The sequence below is a fragment of the Malurus melanocephalus genome, unplaced genomic scaffold (genome assembly GCF_030028575.1).
Source record: "Malurus melanocephalus ecotype Western Australia unplaced genomic scaffold, MMel_1.1 scaffold_495, whole genome shotgun sequence".
In the NCBI taxonomy this organism is placed as follows: Eukaryota; Metazoa; Chordata; class Aves; order Passeriformes; family Maluridae; genus Malurus; species Malurus melanocephalus.
In genome coordinates, this window is record NW_026623727.1 from 395,723 (window position 1) to 401,722 (window position 6,000).

Consider the following 6,000-nt stretch of genomic DNA (forward strand, 5'->3'; position numbering starts at 1 on the left):
CTCACTGCAGAGGGGTTAGACTAAATGTCCTTTAAAGTCCCTTTGAACCAAAACTTTTCTATAATTCTTTTTTTTTAATGTTGTGAAAGCTTGACTTTGATACCATAGTCAAAATAAAAACTATTAAGAGTATTTATTAAAAGTTTGAAATCACTCTAGGAAACATCAAAGCTCTTAAAGATTTTTTCATAGTTCTTAACTTATTTAAATAGAGGAAGGCAAAATATTTTGTATTTTCTAATTTTTTTTCTGTATACTTCACTGATGCACAGATTTCACCCTTCAACTGATTTGTAGATACTGGTAAAAAACCTCTTCCATGTTTAAGATGGCCCAGTGTCACTTTTAAAGTATTTTCCTAATAAAACAGCCACTTTAATGTGTACTTCACATACAAGTTTTAATTGTGTATAGTGCAATGAATGCCCAAGTTTCCAACCCAGTCTACAATACTGCAAAATACTGAAATTGTTCACTGAATGGCTGCTCATATCCACTCAGCATGAATTACTGCATTATAAAGTACATGGATATTTTTCCCTTGTGAGCAACACAATGTAGTGTATCTAGATAAAAATGGGAATGGTAGATCCATATTTTCTAGTGCGTATTCAAATTTTGTGTACTAGATATGTCATTTTTCTAATTGACTCAGGATGTTACACTGAACAATTCTTTTCATTTTTATGAGCTACTAGTTAGCTCATACTTGTTTTCTTCCTTTTATTTAATGCCAGAGGATTGACTCCTGATCATTTCATAGTGGAATATGTCATTCACAATCTCTTGCCTACTTACTACATATAAAAAAATAACAGATGCATATGTCCGGTAGCATACATTATTGTTACTTATAATAACCAGTAACTATTACAAATAATAGAAGTTATGACTTTGATTCCCTCATTTAGAACGACAAAGCCAACTAAGATCACCATTTAAATTATGTTTATAAGGTTCATTCGTGTAAGGACATGTTCACACTTTTCTAACCTATCAATCCCTGACTTTAAGACTAGGTACTAGAATAAAGTTTATCACATACTTAGGCATGTAAGTGCCTATATAGGCAGAACTGGTGCTTRTTCTCAAGAAAATGCTTCCATCATTTGCTCCATCAACTTCTGTTCAGAACAGAAATCATGCACCACTATATTAAATATGAGATAGTCAAGTGTTCAGAAGATTCTGAGTACATAATTGCACAAGCAGTGTTATCAATGGAAAAACTGAATAAATTTCTCYTTCCTGAAAATCAGGAAATGGTGAATTTCACACACCCCAAAAAAACTGACGTACTTTAGACAAAAGCATCTTATGAACTATATGCAGCTTGGAAAAACATTTTGGGCAATATGCTTATCCCACATTGATCACTAGACTCAAAATCAACACCAAAAAAATAATAGCCCTTATATTTACAGCCAGTTAACCTACAATGCAACACCTTTCTTTTTTTCCAAGGTATTAATATCATAGTGTGTCAAAAGATTTTTTGAGAAGCAAAAGAGCAGGAAAGGTAAAAAGGGACATATTAAAAATTAAGTAACTGTAATTATGTTGAAGAATAGAGATATTTTTTCTAGATTAGAGAATTTGAAAAGGTTAGTAACACGGCTTACAGTCATAATTATAAAATTACCTTTATAATTAGCTTTAATTAYTAGCCTAAAATTAAATGCCTCAAAAAGCCTTATACTCTATAGCAACTATAATGCTACAAAAATGGAACTAGCCTTTGAAAACTATTTCACTGAAATTTAACTCCACAAAGGTATGAATTCAGTGGTATCAGTTTAGCTATCAATATGCAAGCTAAGCACACAGACACATTAAAAAATGAAGAAGTAATTTCATTAAACTTTTTCAGACTTGGAATTAAAATTGACTAATCCAGAGGAAGATATTACTATCTTTGAAGAGAATGAGTTTCAAACCTGACAGTGTTTTATAAATGTCCCTAAATCTTTTCCTTCTAGTTCTGATAAAGTGCAATGGCTACATAAGACAACAGAGGTTTAGGAAAACTTAAAAAACTCAGTGTTTGCTATTATCAATATGACAYAAAAAGATGGTAATATTTGGTTTTTATCTTGGGAATGGGTCTTAACTATCCTTCTGCATCTTTAGCATGTGTTTAATTTAGTTATTCACAAAATTACGACTTTATTGCAGAATAACTATACAAACACCATTCGCACAATGAAAACAAATTACCACCTTTTGTATAACAAGGAACATTAATGTAATTTCTGGCCAATCAGAGTTTATCTTTTATTTTAAATGACTTTTTAAAAGAAAAGCCTTCAAACAATTGCTAAGGACTTTATATTAATAAATAGCATGTGCTAAACACTGCCATATTTGCCACCTAGTATACATTCAATTTGTTCTTGCTTTCCTCTAAGGAATGGCATTTATGCTGTATCAAATGTGTGTTTATCAATTCCCCCTATGTAAGGTTAAGTACATAGACTCATTGGCAGATTCAATTCGACCATGGAGCATAAAATGTCTGCTAAAGGCCACTTATTCACAGTTGCCACTGTATCTGCACTTGACACAACTGTGTCCACAAAATCTGCACAACAGGATGCAGGGAGAATAAGCAAATAAAGACAGTATTTTATATCTGAGTAATTCTCCTCTGTATCAGTGATGCCCTGTGTTCCAGAAGTACACATACTGTGAGAAAACAAACTTAATTTATTAATTATGAAGTTTAGAATTTTGTGGCTTTAGAATTTCTCAGTTATCTTTGCTCTTGAGTTTCCAGAAGCAGCAACCAGCACAATTCCATTATCTTCTTTGTAACAATCATTATTTTTAACACTTCTCCAGAGAACATTTTAATTCACCTACTGACCAAATGAAATAGTTGCTGTTTTTAAATCCTCTCTTCTCAAGAAAATCTCTCTCTGTATTCATCGTTCTACCTGACTATATGGCAATAATAAATTTAATGAATTCACTTAGGAACTCTTAGAGTAACTCAGCTTACTACTTCTTTATTCATCTGTTACTAATGAATTTTACATTCCATTAGCCTGCCTATTCACCTTGRCTGTTTTCCTGGAGTTCTTTGGTCTTCCATGCTCCTTTCTCATGAAAATAATTTGATATTACATACAAATTTTTTCTCTTCTTCAATAGTGTCATTCTWAAACAGCTCAAACATTATAAGGCATTAATTTACATACTGAATTTCTATACTAAGAAAAAGATGGCTCAACCTTATTCATTTATCTGATCTCTCCAGTCTAATCTTAGAATTACTATCCCAGTATATGAGTACCATCTGTACAAAATCAATAGCAATAAGGCAATTTTAATGGAGCCTTTTCCTGGGAATACTTAAGGTGTCACTTGAATTTGAAAAAGTCTTACTGTAGCAATGAGTCTGGGTTTTTACTAAAATAATGTAAAAATTAAAACCTTCTCTGTCCCTTCTGAAATAATAAAATCTGCATTATTTATTTTTTTTCATTTGAACTGTTCTAATAATCTTCAAAGTTTCATAATTTTTTATTATTTGAAATGTTGGTATATAATTTGTGCTGGCCTGCTAGCTGCATCTAGCAGAAGGMCAAATCTTAGTTTTCTCATCCAACTACAAGTGCAGTTATTCAAAGAATTTGTTTGTTCTTTTTTAACAAGGAAGTGGATCCAATGTTGGGGAAATTAGTGCCATGATCATAAGGTAAAGCCATCACTGTTGTTCCATTCTGTAACTACAATGCACAGCAATTTCTAATACAAAATAACATGCAGTATTGTCATTCATCAGTGTCACGATTAGAGCAATGAATTTTAGAACTGTAAATTATTTATATGTCTCTTTTTATTATATAAAACAGCTAAATAAAAACAGGCATCTGATGAAGGAAATCAATCACATGTGAAATTCTTCTGAGAAAACAATCTACTTGTTTCCATAAAGTATTTTATTCTAAGCAGWCTGACCAACTACAGAAGTAAAAGATGACCCCATCTTACAGTTTTGATTAAGCCAAAATATGCAAAAAATCTTTTCTATGTGCTACTAAATCTCACTGTCGTAGATGTTTTCTAGATTAATTTCCTGCAAACTTTTCATGAATCAGCTGTTTTTATTATGGGATTATGTACAGCTAGCTAAACCTAAATATAATTATTTTAATTCAATTACTAAAATGGATGCTGCCTTAGAGAAACAAAATACAGATTTGGCTGTTTAACATCAATTTAAAATCATAGATTGATCGAGTTTCTCTTGGCCTTCCCTAGAATTCTAAAAAATGTATGAATTTATTGCATAACATGACTTCTTTGAATGGTTTAGTGGTGAACTTGTCATTGCTGGGTTAATGGTTGGACTTAGTGATCTGAAAGCTGTATTCCTAYTTGTATGATTGCATATTCTAATATTTCAGGGAATGTTTTCTCTCTAGAAAGATATTTTAGCTAAACAGATTCACCAGTAGGTATATTTTTGTTACTAAATTAGGTAACTCTTCTCATATAATAGTAATTAAAATACTAAAACCAGCAGAACGTTCAACTGCTCCACTTTAGCTTCATGTGAAGAYGAATCAATAGCAACAAACAAGGCAAATCTCTGCATTTATGATAAACAGGATCCAGAAGTGCTGGGAACAACTTAAGGGACAAGACTTTCTCAATCATAGTTCTCAGCTATTCATAAGGATAAAAAATGGATAATCCATAATCTAATCTGTATAATGTGCTCAGGTTCTCTACCTACTCATTCTGGCTTCCTCACAAGGAAATCTAGGATATTAAAGAGGGCAGTGACCACAGTCTGCAGCGAGGACACTGTAAGAGACAAGAAGGGTAGGCATTTTTGCCTTTTGACTTCATGATGAATGAAAGCAGCCCGTTTTCAGATCCAAGCAAAACTTTGAAAAAAACATGGACATGTTTTTGCAGCACTGCATATAAAATAACATTGCCCTATAACTGAATTGTTTCTGCATAGAATGAGCTTGAGGATTATTTTACAACAGTACTAATATATTTTCAAATTTATGACACAATCTGGTCTCACATCCTACAAATCACACAATTTCAGTCTATGAGCTCAAATTATTGTTGAACTATATAATATAGTTCAAACAGTATAGTTTCTTAACTGAAAAATGAAATATGGAGAACCTTCTGTTTCAATGTTTCAATGCTGTGTCAAATGGTCACAATAAAACAGGTATTGTATTTTTAGTTTAACTGATTAATACAAGTTATGAAAAAAAATAATGCAAATGACCTCCAAACAATATCTGACACTCTCTGTCACCTGAAAATCTACAAATCCTCTCATTGAATAAGTTTAAAAAAAATAGGTGTGCATGCCTTTTGAAGAAAACAAACTGAGATTTGTATCTAGGAGTGAGATGTAGAAAAAAGATTAACTAAAACTTAATTTAGATTTCAACTGTCTAAAAGTATTACCTCCTTATAGAAAGAATTTATTTCTAGTTTGATCTGTACCTAAGACATCACCTCACACACAAYGTAAAACATTTAAATACATTTTTCTTCATTTTTAATTTAGTGGTCAGGCTCACAGGAAACCTTTATTAGATAGCATTTTTCTTTTAAAGACTGACAAACAGAATCAAGGGCATCCATTATCAACAGAAATACTCTTGCCTATTTCTGCCAGGCTTTTAAAATCTTTTTTGTCTCGCTCATTTTACTTTCAATTGTTTTTTTTCATCCAAGACAACTTCATTAAATTCTGTGGGGCAAGGGGGGGATAAAAAGAAAAAAATAAGAAAAATAAGATAAGGACTTTAAGACTATAAAATTAAGATACGCTTATCTTCTTACACTTATCGAAAGAATTTTTAATATATATCTAGAAAGCAAGTTAAAGGAGCTGTTTCTGTGCAAAATTACTCTGTTTCAGGATTCTGTCAGACAAAATACTTTCTTCTCTTCCTTTTTCCTATACCTAAACTTTTGGTCTTCCTCCTCAGTATTCTACAGTCATTTAGCTGT